Consider the following 14139-nt stretch of genomic DNA (forward strand, 5'->3'; position numbering starts at 1 on the left):
CATTGTATACCTCTGCTACAAAACACTTTGCTTCCTTGATGCCTTGTAGCTTTTGCTAAGAGCACGATGTGAAATCTAAAGATTGATAACAAAAAAATGACAAAAACTTATTTGAATTAGCATTATTTGATTCCCAACCATTTTTACTTATCAAATTCAGGGAGCAAAAATTCTTATCCAAATCACAATATTTTGCCTTAAAGCTGCACTCTCACCGATTAAACATTTTGACAACTTTTTTATTTTTTGTCTTGGAACGAGCCATTTTTTTGCAAAAATCCATGGCAACAAGTAATATGAGACTACTGACAAAAATATAAATCACAGATTTTTATATTTCAGTTAAAAAAAAAGGTTTTATGCAGTTTTCTTAAACCGTTAGTAACGGTTTAAGCCATTAAACATTAATTTTTGAACGGAAATATGCAAATCTGCGATCTTATCCTTTGCCAGCAATCTTTTATCATCGGGTTTGCAGATATTAACGCAAAAATTTGCTCTTTCCAAGACAAAAAATAAAAAAAGTTGTAAAAATGGGAAATCTGTGAAAGTGCAGCTTTAAGTATTTTTTTCTACAAATATTAGTTTTCCAATACCACATTAAAAATGCAAGCTAATTGAACTACTATGGTATAGAAGTATAGTCAGACTCATTTATTTATCAAAATGCTACCATAAATATCCTTTAAGTTTGATAAATAAGTTATGGAAAAAGTCAGTTTTATTAGGATAAGACTTCATTCACTTAAGATGCTAATGCAATAACTTAAATCGCCTCAGAATATCAAATATTAAGGTAATCATTTAACTTCTTTAAGCACAAGTTACAATACATAACTAGGATAAGGAATATTTCATAAGTACTTAAAAAACAAAAACAAATAAAAACACTTTAAAACTGTTATCTTCAGATGTGGCCTAAATAAATCTTCAAAATTCTTTGGATTTCATAATTTTTAACATGTACATGTATATATTTACTGTTGTTGTTTTCTTTTCTGAGAAAAGTGACATCACAGCACTATTACATCATTAGTATGACATCATTTTGTTGAAATTCATTGAGTTACTACAGTGTTGCACAGTTTTTTAAATCAAACTTGGCATAGTTTCCAGTGCAACACTGTATGTAACTCAAGTTACGACAGTGTTGCATAAATGAAAATAGTCAATTTAAGATACGACTTTTGGACAACTTTTCATTTTAAGTACTTAAAAATCAATATTTTTCAAAAATATTTTTATTACAGATGGAAAACTGTTAAAGCATGTAAAAAAATGCAAAAACATCATTTTGTGAAAAAAAATGGAGTTACGACACTATTGCGTTGAGCCCTCGAGATACAAACTTTTGACAAATATGGCTTTATATACATTTATCCTTATTACAGAGCTATTTTTTTGGGATATTAAGGAGGCTTGTAAAAAAAGGTTAAAAAATATGAAAATATCACCTTTGGAAAAAAAGTCAGTTACAACCGTTTTGCGCTAAGCCCGCGATATGAAGTTTCAAGTTGATAACTCTTATATTCTACAAGATATGGCCTGGACAAAACTTAAAACATGAAAATTAACCAAGGGCAATAACTCTGAAAATATGAAAGCAAGAGTAACAGTTCTTAAGCAATGCTCTTGCCCTCCATGAGATCTATCTACATATATAATTTGAAGATGACACCACTCATAGTTTACGAGATATGCCCCGGACGAGTGAAAACGGGACTCGACCACCACTGCCGCGGACAAAAGTAACCCCTTAACCCCTATATGTCGCCTAGTCAGGCGACTCAAAAATTAATGTACTTGATCATTGCTTCACTTAGTATGCTGCAATTATTAACATGGACCTTGTGCAACTAACAATGAAAACTATATACATGTTTGCATTATATTTCATCGGGTGACTTAGCGTCATTCCAATTGTCATAAGTCAATCTGTTTTAAGTGAGAATTATGTAAGAATAACCTTTTTGTTTTACATTAGACGCTTTATTCAAGGTGGAGTATGACCAGTTTTAGCAAACAATGCAAATTATCGATCAAGAATTCTTTAATGTGATTTAGAACAAATGAATGTATTAGTATAAGAATTTAGTATATCACCGTGTGAATCAAACATTATGTTTAAATGTATGGCAGTCATTTTTGAAAACAGCAACACCCTTTGTTTGAAAGCAATGTGATACAATGTAGATCTATGGAAAATCGAAGCATAATCTTACACCAAGATTAAAACAAATACAGGCTAGATTACATTAAGCGGGGAAAATTATGTCACTTTACGGTGCAGTTGGCTATTATACAAGTAGCAATCTAAACTTGGGGTTATATACTGAGTGCTTTAAAATTGGTTATCAGATAGCTTTAAATGCTTATTATGAATTAGTTGTAAATTAGTCATCATTGCTGTGTCATTAACTTATGAAAAGTTTTGTCTTTTTAATGATTTACTAATATTACTACAGGATTGATCATAAGTTCAGATACTACACAAAAATTCTATTCAAGAGACATTTTGTACTTATTGACCAATCATACAGTATCAAAAGAAATCAATGTACAGGTGTTATTTCATTTTCAAATCAAACCTGTGATAACATTTGGCCATTGACAATTTAAAACATCTAGACAAAACAATTGCATTATAAGTGCCTCATATGTGAAGGTCAGTGAAAGGCAAAAGTGTGTGTGTGCGTGTGTGCGTGTCTGTGTGTGTTTAGGAGGGGGGGGGGCGTTCGCGCGTGTGGGTGCGCATTACCGCACGTGTGGGTGGGCGTGTTTATCTGTTTGGCAGTTAGCATTTCAGTTTGTCGGCCTTACGTTGTTGCAAACATTTGTTGAGCAAACTACTTCTGCGAACAGATTGAATGGATTGTTGCAACAAATTACAAAGAAGCAAGTGCCTTGAACATTTGTGTTAGTTGCATGATCAATTCGTTTTATCGCCATGGCGATAGGTGTTTTAGGTTTAATTCTACATATTATAAGAGATGGTCTGAAACTTAGTACACAGGCTCCCCATGAAGTATATTAGTGTCTGACATTGGTCTCATAAATTGCGGCAATGTGGTTTAAATAAACTTGCCCTTGTAGTTGATCTACACATTTACGGCTATAATATGAGTGGCGCAAACTACTTCCACAGTTTAGAAGAGTTGTTTCTATGCTTTGTACACTTGCTCACCTTGGGTTCGAGTGCTAAATAAAGTTTCAATCAGTTTCAGCAAAGCCATGTAAGAGAAATGTGCCCCTTAACTTAGATTAATTCACAGATTACTATTGAAGTTTCTGGAGCAAGCAACTTCTACAATTAAAGAGAGATTGTTTTAAAACTTGATACATCTTGTCACATGACAGAGTGTACTAGTACACTCTACTACTGCTTGGTGTATTTTCAATGAAATCTTGTACTAATAATTTTTGATTATCAATATTTAGTCTACGCACAAGAGAGTGTTTACCACTTTACAATATTAACGTCATCTACCCACAAGATTATATTGTCTGTTTAAAGACTTCTTTTTGTGGCAACATTTTTTTCTTAGAAATAAGTGAACAATTTTCTAAAATGTTGTTCTTCATCTTTCACTATTAAGTGGGGTTTCATACAATTAAAACACACAAACAAAATAAAGTTTTACATCTGTAAACATGTATTACCGGTAAGTGGTGAAATAACACATTAAGGCAATGCAATAACACGTTTAAAAGTAGCAGTTATGTTTGAATGTAAAAACTTTTTGAGTGTTCTGGCTACATGCCAAATTGAGACATTGTTAGGTATCTTCAATGATCTGCTGTAGCACATCTAAGCATTGCATGTTATGAAACTCGTGTCTAAGAATGGTTAAGGCTGTGTCAATGTGGATATCAGCTTTGTAAAAACTGATGTAGGATCTTGGCTGCATGCCAGATGGAGACATTGTCTCTGTCATAGATTTCCATTGATTTGTTGTAGCACATCCACGCCAGGTCCAGCCTGTTCTGAAGTTCAAAGCAGTGGCCCAGCATGTTGTGGGCTGTGTCAATGTGGCCATGTGGTGGTCCCATTGTATACTCATGTAGGTTATGTAGGGCTGTTTGTGCTCTCCTAGGTTGGTGTAGCTCCCAATATGTGAGATGTTGTAAGTAATAAAGGAATGGGACACAGTCAGTGACTACATTGTTCTTCCACTTGTCATCATCTAGTCTGTCTTCACCTTCTATACTTCTCAGCATTTCAAATGCAAGATGTTGTGGAATACAGTTTATTTCTTCCTTTGTGAAGGATATACACATCATTGTGTATTTCTTCCGCATCTCTGTGTTTGAGTTGACTATCAACTTTTTCTTATACTCAGTGCTTGGTTCTCCGCATTTCCTTCCAACATGTCTACAGTACTGAAACACTTCTGGCCCCAGCAGTCCTTCACAGAAAGTCAGTACTTCTGCAGCTTCCTCATACTGCCCTCTGCAGTACAACATGGAGGCAAATTTCAACCTACTGGACATAAGGTCCGAGTCAAGAGACCGCTGGTACCAGTTGAAGATATCCTGTGTGATTGGTTGTCCAAGATAGATGCACCTTGAAGCCAGCATGGAAGCAAGGGTGCTGCATAGGAATGGGGTCAGCATAGAAACTACTTCCTGTTCAAGGTCACTTGATGAATCAGACATACTCTGTAGAATGAAATAGTGCCTTTCAATGTCATCAGCTGAACAATCAGTTATCAATCCATCTAAAAAAAAAGTCAAATCATCTAATTCATTAAACAGTAGTTTCTGTAGAACAACACTACAGTTTTGAGTTCTTGTGCCCACATGCTCATATGATACATTTTCAAGATTTGACCATTGAAGCAATCTCACATCAATATTGTCCATATGAATGCAAAACAAACACTGCAGTTTTGTGTTGATGAGATGTGAAATAATGCTGCATATGTTTGGAAGTTCCCAATTATGCAACTTTCCAACAAACAGATTAACTCCAGATATTGTGAAATGGGGACAGTATTTTTGTTTAAACCATCTTTTCAGTGTTGTCAGAAGTAGACACACACATTTCACAATCTTGTTTTCCCTCCATATTTCTGTAGGATAGTTTTCTATTGTAAATAGCATTGCTGTTTTAATATGAAATGTGCTGAATCTGTCATCAAACAAAGGTTTGAAACACGTTTTTCTCAATATTTTTGTCAGTGTATATACCTTCACTTGAACAGTATTAAAATCAAACATTAATAACCGTTCCATTAATGAAGTTGAAAACCTCCACTGCCATCTTGAATAAGGGTAACTTGTTAACTTTGAAGGGATCATTAATGCATTAGATCTACACAATGATTGTTTAGATGGGCTCTCTGTGTAGCCCTGTGGCACTAAGAATACTCCAGTCTCCCTGGCACTGGCCAATGTTTCAGGTCTTGGCCAGTGTCCAGGGCGTGTTCTGTGGAACATGAACTTGCATTCTTCTGGCAGTTTGCTACAATGGTATCCAGCGACTATGTCAACCCTTTCAACACATGATATTGATGGGCCATGTCTTATTATTTCACCAGATTCACTTCGTTGCTGTGCAATGTCCTGGTCTTCGACTCTTGTATTAGTCAATATTATTCTCCCTTCCCCATCTAGAACATCATCAGGACCTACTGCTTGTACTTCTGGCAGTGGACAGTCACTTCTCAGTCTCTGCAAGTAGCAGTGTTGAGGAGGAGTGAAATCATTCTTTAACACCAGCAGATTTGGCTTTCCATACTGCCAGGTTGCCAAGTTAAGAGCCACATGTTCACTGTTATCACAATCCAAGAAGTCAGTGTCAGATTCCATCCCAGGTGTTGTGGTGCCTTCACTCTGACTACCAAATACGTATGTAGTGTCATTTATATCACTTAACAAGGAATCAACACTGAACAAAGTCTCAATCCTCAAATGTGTTCTCCTTCTCCTTCTTATAAGCCATCTGTTGACCCCTATATCACCCATCACCCGGGACAGCCGCAGAGAAAACAGGCTCTCACTCTCCCTATCACTATCCATTTTTCGATGTTTTAAACTTAGTTTATAAGAGTCCAGCAGCAAGGCACATAAATTCAAAATCTTTTTATTTCATGTCCATCATGTTGCTGACAAAATGTAAACTATTAATTCAGAAAGGTCTACTTTCTTTTTTAAACACAATATTTAACCCATCCCACTTCATAGGCTGTTAACCATATACTGGAGAGGATCAATTATTTACATTGAAATCATAGTTTCTTATCTGCCATTGAAATTTACTTTACGGGTCAGAATTTAAACAATCTTGTACATGTCTATATATATACATCTGTCAAAAAGGAAGCATTTAAGCATAGTAACTGTTATGTAAGTTATCATGTATAGTGCATGTGTGTGGGTCATTCTTTACATACAAATCATATTTCTTATTTGCCATTCAAATTCATTAGACCTGGTACCATATATTTTTCAGTATATGTTAAAATAATTACTTATTGGTCATCTTTATCTCAAATTCAGCTTTTCTTCTTTAAAGTATATGACCTACAATTACTTATATGACACCCCATATTATTTTTAAACCCATTTGTCATTTTATGTCCAATTTTAGTTGAAATCATTGGCAAAAATACCAATAACAATATGTAAAAAATAATTATATTAAGATGATTTTGAGTCATGTATCTAATATAAAATACACCAGCAAGCAATAATAGCTTTTCAATTAATTAAAAATTAAAATGGCAAAATAAATTAACATTGTTCATAAAAAAACTAGCTTATATGTTGGTCAGAATATAAAGAACATAATTTCATCGCAAGTATTAAATGTAAAATTATTAATTTACTAAATTTAAAGAATCATGTACATTTATCAACTTTCCAAATATTTAAAATCCCAAAATCACTGATTTGTATTGGTGTTTACCCATATACCCCCATCATACTGGGCAGCGACAGCGAAAACAATCATTTCTATCCAAATACCCCCATCATACCGGGTAGCGACAGTGAAAACAGTCATCCATACCCCAATACACCCATCATACCGGGCAGCAACAGCAAAAACAGTAATACCTATCGCAATACCCCCATCACACCGGGCAGCGACAGCGAAAACAGTCATTCCTACCCCAATACCCCCATCATACCAGGCAGCAACAGCGAAAACAGTCATCCCTACACCAATACTCCCATCATACCAGGCAGCTACAGCTAAAACAGTCATCCCTACACCAAAACCCCCATCATACCAGGCAGCGACAGCTAAAACAGTCATCCCTACACCAAAACCCCCATCATACCGGGCAGCTACAGCTAAAACAGTCATCCCTACACCAATACCCCCATCATACCGGGCAGCTACAGCTAAAACAGTCATCCCTACACCAATAACCCCATCATACCGGGCAGCTACAGCTAAAACAGTCATCCCTACACCAATACCCCCATCATACCGGGCATCGACAGCTAAAACAGTCATCCCTACACCAAAACCCCCATTATACTGGGCATCGACAGCTAACAGTCATCCCTACCCCAATACCCCCATCATACCAGGCAGCTACAGCTAAAACAGTCATCCCTACACCAATACCCCCATCATACCGGGCAGCTACAGCTAAAACAGTCATCCCTACACCAAAACCCCCATCATACAGGGCAGCTACAGCTAAAACATTCATCCCTACACCAAAACCCCCATCATACCAGGCAGCTACAGCTAAAACAGTCATCCCTACACCAATACCCCCATCATACCGGGCAGCTTCAGCTAAAACAGTCATCCCTACACAAATACCCATCATACCGGGCAGCTAAAGCTAAAACAGTCATCCCTACACCAAAACCCCCATCATACCAGGCAGCGACAGCTAAAACAGTCATCCCTACACCAAAACCCCCATCATACCGGGCAGCTACAGCTAAAACAGTCATCCCTACACCAATACCCCCATCATACCGGGCAGCTACAGCTAAAACAGTCATCCCTACCCCAATACCCCCATCATACCAGGCAGCAACAGTAAAAACAGTCACCCATACCCCAATACCCCCATCATACCAGGCAGCAACAGTGAAAACAGTCATCCATACCCCAATACCCCCATCATACCAGGCAGCAACAGTGAAAACTGTCATCCCTACCCAAATACCCCCATCATATCAGATAGCAACAGCGAAAACAGTAATTCCTACCCCAATATACCGGGCATGAAAAGCGAAAACTGTCATCCCTACCACAATACCCCCATCATACCGGGCAGCAACAGCAAAAACTGTCAACCCTACCCCCATATCCCCATCATACTGGGCAGCTACAGCAAAAACAGTCATCACTACCCCAATACTCCAATCATACCGGGCAGCTACAACAAAAACAGTCATCCCTACCCCAATACCCCCATCATACTGGGCAGCTACAGCAAAAACAGTCATCCCTACCCCCATATCACCATTATAACAGGCAGAAACAATCATCGAAATCAGTCATTCCCTACCCCCATCATACCAGGCAGCATCAGTGAAAATATTCACCTATACCCCATTACCACCATTGTAACAGGCAGAAACAGGGAAAACAGGCACCCATACCCCATTACCACCATTATAACAGGCAGAAACAGAGAAAACAGGCACCTATACCCCATTACCACCATTGTAACAGGCAGAAACAGGGAAAACAGGCACCCATACCCCATTACCACCATTGTAACAGGCAGAAACAGGGAAAACAGGCACCCATACCCCATTACCACCATTGTAACAGGCAGAAACAGGGAAAACAGGCACCCATACCCCATTACCACCATTATAACAGGCAGAAACAGAGAAAACAGGCACCTATACCCCATTACCACCATTATAACAGGCAGAAACAGAGAAAACAGGCACCTATACCCCATTACCACCATTGTAACAGGCAGAAACAGGGAAAACAGGCACCCATACCCCATTACCACCATTATAACAGGCAGAAACAGGGAAAACAGGCACCTATACCCCATTACCACCATAAAAGCAGGCAGGAACAGGGAAAACAGGCACCTATACCCCATTACCACCATTGTAACAGGCAGAAACAGGGAAAACAGGCACCCATACCCCATTACCACCATAATAACAGGCAGAAACAGGGAAAACAGGCACCCATACCCCATTACCACCATAATAACAGGCAGAAACAGGGAAAACAGGCACCTACCCCATTACCACCATAATAACAGGCAGAAACAGGGAAAACAGGCACCCATACCCCATTACCACCATTATAACAGGCAGAAACAGGGAAAACAGTCATCCCTACCCCCATCATACCGGGCAGCAACAGCGAAAACAGTCACCCATACCCAGAAACCACCATTATAACAGGCAGAAACAGGGAAAACAAGCACCTATACCCAGAAACCACCATTATAACAGGCAGAAACAGGGAAAACAAGCACCTATACCCAGAAACCACCATTATAACAGGCAGAAACAGGGAAAACAGTCACCTATACCCAGAAACCAGCATTATAACAGGCAGAAACAGGGAAAACAAGCACCTATACCCAGAAACCACCATTATAACAGGCAGAAACAGGGAAAACAGTCACCCATACCCAGAAACCACCATTATAACAGGCAGCAACAGGGAAAACAGTCACCCATACCCAGAAACCACCATTATAACAGGCAGAAACAGGGAAAACAGTCACCCATACCCAGAAACCACCATTATAACAGGCAGCAACAGGGAAAACAGTCACCCATACCCAGAAACCACCATTATAACAGGCAGCAACAGGGAAAACAGTCACCCATACCCAGAAACCACCATTATAACAGGCAGCAACAGGGAAAACAGTCACCCATACCCCCATCATACCGGGCAGCAACAGAGAAAACAGTCACCCATACCCAGAAACCACCATTGTAACAGGCAGAAACAGGGAAAACAGGCACCCATACCCCATTACCACCATTATAACAGGCAGAAACAGGGAAAACAATCATCCTTACCCCCATCATACCGGGCAGCAACAGCGAAAACAGTCACCCATACCCAGAAACCACCATTATAACAGGCAGAAACAGGGAAAACAGTCATCCATACCCCCATCATACTGGGGAGCAACAGCGAAAACAGTCACCCATACCCAGAAACCACCATTATAACAGGCAGGGAAAACAGTCATCCCTACCCCCATACGCCCATCATACCAGCCAGCGACAGCACAAACAGTCTACCCTATACATGATTTTTTTTTTTAAATGGGTTAAATTTATGGAATTAATAGTTCCTTTAAGATGTATATTGCATTTATATATATCTTGTAGAGGATTATTGTTTACTTTCTTATTCAAAATATACACATGTTTAAATCAAGCATTTATTTGACTTCATTTCTGATACATAAACTACTTGTGTGTAAGATCATGAGTTTCAAAAGGTAATTGTTAAATGAGATCATATTTCAAATCTTGTATTCAAATTATTTTAAGTATAATAGGCATGCCCATAATGTATATAATGATCTGGTTTCAAAGGGAATTCCCCATACTTGTTGCCTATTAATAAGTTGAAATGAATGCAAGATTTTAGAATGCTGGGTTATTTCTGAACTTTGTACATACAAAATTGCTTTTTGTTTGTGCTCTTTCAATCTTTGGAAAAACAAAGATTCCAACCTTAATGATTCACCGAGTGGTTTTCAACATTTTTAAACGTGACTGGGATCAGATAGAAATTAAGACCTCTTGCAAATAATACAATGATGATCTTTTTAAATACATTTTCCCAATTAAAGGGTTATAATTATGCAGTACCAAAGAGGAGGTTTATCATACTTACGGATATTATGCCTTTTTAGAGAGTTTCTATAGTCAAAGGGTGATAACTCTCGAGTAACTTGAGCAATATGGCTGTGTGCCAAATTTTTCAAGTTATGATGTCCATACACATTCTGATCAAATTTGGTGATGATTTAGCAAAGACTTCTAAAGTTATTGATCGTACAAGACTGAAATTAGGTTATTTCTATAATCAAATGGCCATCATCTTCAATTGCAGACATGTGAACTCTACCGGCAGTATGTAAACTCAACAGTATGTGAGACCCCCTATCGCTCTACTGCTCATCCGATGGAAACTTCCGCTCTTGACAAAAATATTGACAATTTTTGGCCTTAAAATTTCATTTGAAAACCCTCAATATATATATCAACCATGCCTAAATACCACATAATCTGTCATTTTAAGAAAATGGTGCAATAAACAACCTGTCAAATAACTTGACACCTAGGCCGAGATCGTTGGTGAGTTACGGCACTCAGAACCACCGGCATCCTACTATTCAGCATTCTTTGTTAATTGGCATCCTACTAATAGAACATTAACATACACAATTTTGCAGTCGTCTACTCTAGACCTGTTTGGCAGTCTGATTGAATTATCAAGAGCTCTTCTTAATATGAACTTGATATTTCACTAGCCAGACATAAAACACCGACATTTGACAAGACCCTGAACCAATTTAATCATGACTTATTTCATACGTATTTTCAGAATATCTAAAAATATAAACAACCATCAAGATTTTGTTAACATTATGTCCATCATTGTTTTTGACTTAAAAATAAAAGGGATTAAGAAATTCTATCGCTTTTTAACCCAATCTACCGACTTGTAGACCCAAATGTACCTCTCTGTCATTGCCAGAGGTTCAAATGTCTGCAACTGACCTAGGCAATATGGCTTGATTTAACTTATGCCATATATTATGCCCATCCACATTCTGACCAAATTTGGTGATAAGTGGACAAATGCTCCTCAAGACACAGAACATAATAATGATTCAACACCCTTACGCTGCAGGTGAAACTATATGTCCCGTTTAATGAATACAGGTGACACAATATGTCCCATTATATGAATGCATGTGAAACTATCATGTCCAATTCTATGTCCTGTTCTATGAATGCAGGTGAAATTAAATGTCCTGTTCTATGAATGCAGGTGAACCTATATGTTCCATTCTTTGAATTCAGATGATAATATATTTCCCAATCTATGAATGCAGGTTAAACTATATGTCCCATTCTATGAATGCAGGTGAAACTATATGTCCCATTCTATGAATGCAGGTGAAACTATATGTCCCATTCTATGAATGCAGGTTAAACTATATGTCCCATTCTATGAATGCAGGTTAAACTATATGTCCCATTCTATGAATGCAGGTGAAACTATATGTCCCATTCTATGAATGCAGGTGAAACTATATGTCCTGTTCTATGAATGCAGGTGAAACTATATGTCATTTTCTATGAATGCAGGTGAAACTATATGTCCTGTTCTATGAATAGAGGTGAAACTATATGTCCTGTTCTATGAATAGAGGTGAAACTATATGTCCTGTTCTATGAATGCAGGTGAAACTATATGTCCTGTTCTATGAATAGAGGTGAAACTATATGTCCTGTTCTATGAATGCAGGTGAATCTATATGTCCTGTTCTATGAATGCAGGTGAAACTATATGTCCTATTCTAAGAATGCAGGTGAAACTATGTGTCCTGTTCTATGAATGCAGGTGAAACTATATATGTCCTGTTCTATGAATGCAGGTGAAACTATATGTCCTGTTCTATGAATGCAGGTGAAACTATATGTCCCATTCTATGAATGCAGGTGAAACTATAATATGTCCCATTCTAAGAACAGGCTTAGAAAAGTTCCATGAACAGACCTATAAAAATGCTAAAACATATCATACATATTCAAAGAGAACAAAATGTTGTTGTACGTTTTGTTATAATTCTATTCCAGAATTTTATATTGCTCTTTTCATGTACACAATAAAAGTCCAAAAGCCCTTAATTATTTATTAATCTCATGTATAAACAAACTTCTCATTTTATCAGTTATCCTTTACATTTAAAAAAAAAATCATATGAATGGATATAGCCTGATGTCACCGCAACGAACCATATAGCGTGTCTTTTCTTTCTCATTAAAGGGGCATAATTTGACACATGGGTCTTCTACACATGTGCAGATTCTCACTGGTAAGTGTATACAAAGTTCCATGTGAATATCTTGAATGGTCATTAACTTACAGCCAAGTTTTTGCAATGCTAGTTCAGCTTTTATGGGACAGTTATTAAAATTTGTGCCTTTATGTTCATAAAGAGTTATGTAACCTAATTGTGTGAAAGCCTTGAACAACTGTGTTTAGTATGAAGTCCATGGAGTTAATAATTTTTGACATCTGAGTTAAAACTCAAAAATATTGTAAAACCAAATCAAATGCCAAAATTTATCTACGATAATATGGAGTTATGTAGCCTAATTGAGTTATTGTCTTGAACAACTTCGTGATGTATGAAGTCCATTGAATGTATGTGTGATCTGAGTTAAAATCCCTACTTGCCCCCAAATTTTAACCAACCTATCTTAGACACAAATCAATGGCCTTAATTTGTATAACGGATGATATGGAGTTATGTAACCTAGTTGTGTGATGGTTGTGAATAACTGTGTGAAGTATGAAGTTCATTGAATTAACTGTATTTGAGATCTCAGTGAAAATCCCTACTTGCCCTTAAACTTTAACCAAACTTTCTTAGTCCATCAAGGGAAATAATTTTTGTTTAGGTTTACATGGAGTAATGTCACCTAATTCTTTGATGGCAGTCAACAATAGTGTTAGGTATAAAGACAATTGAATAAGGGTATATAAGTTATAAGTAAAAAAACAATTACCATAAAATTTTAACCAGAATGGATGTTCCCTAAAACCTTAACCGAAGTTCTTAAGTCAATCAGGGACCATTACTTGTATGTAGGAGGATATGGAGTTATGTAACCTTATTGTTTAATGGTCCTGAACAACTGTGTGAAGTATGAAGTACAAAGTAACTTAGATTACAATCATCTTGAACAGTAAAACTAGGGATGGCAACGAGTACCCGAGTACTCGATCAATCATCTGAGTACCCGAGTATCAAATCATTACTCGAGTACTCGAAAAAAATATAATTTTATTTGATAAAATTCACCAAATCCACAATTAACAGATGTAAGTATCAGATCTTTCATGTTTCCAAGCTGACAATTTACTGCCCCTCTAATCCCCACAACTGATATTTGACAGTTGTTGTGATAGTTGCA

The 14139-nt window shown here is 37.3% G+C and overlaps 1 protein-coding gene across 1 annotated transcript in view; it reads right to left on the reverse strand.

Moving 5' to 3' along the window:
• Window positions 1-14139, reverse strand: part of LOC128209123 (saccharopine dehydrogenase-like oxidoreductase) — a 31585-nt gene that overhangs the window by 12036 nt on the left and 5410 nt on the right. The window lies entirely within an intron of this gene.

The sequence above is a fragment of the Mya arenaria genome, chromosome 11, assembly GCF_026914265.1.
Source record: "Mya arenaria isolate MELC-2E11 chromosome 11, ASM2691426v1".
In the NCBI taxonomy this organism is placed as follows: domain Eukaryota; kingdom Metazoa; phylum Mollusca; class Bivalvia; order Myida; family Myidae; genus Mya; species Mya arenaria.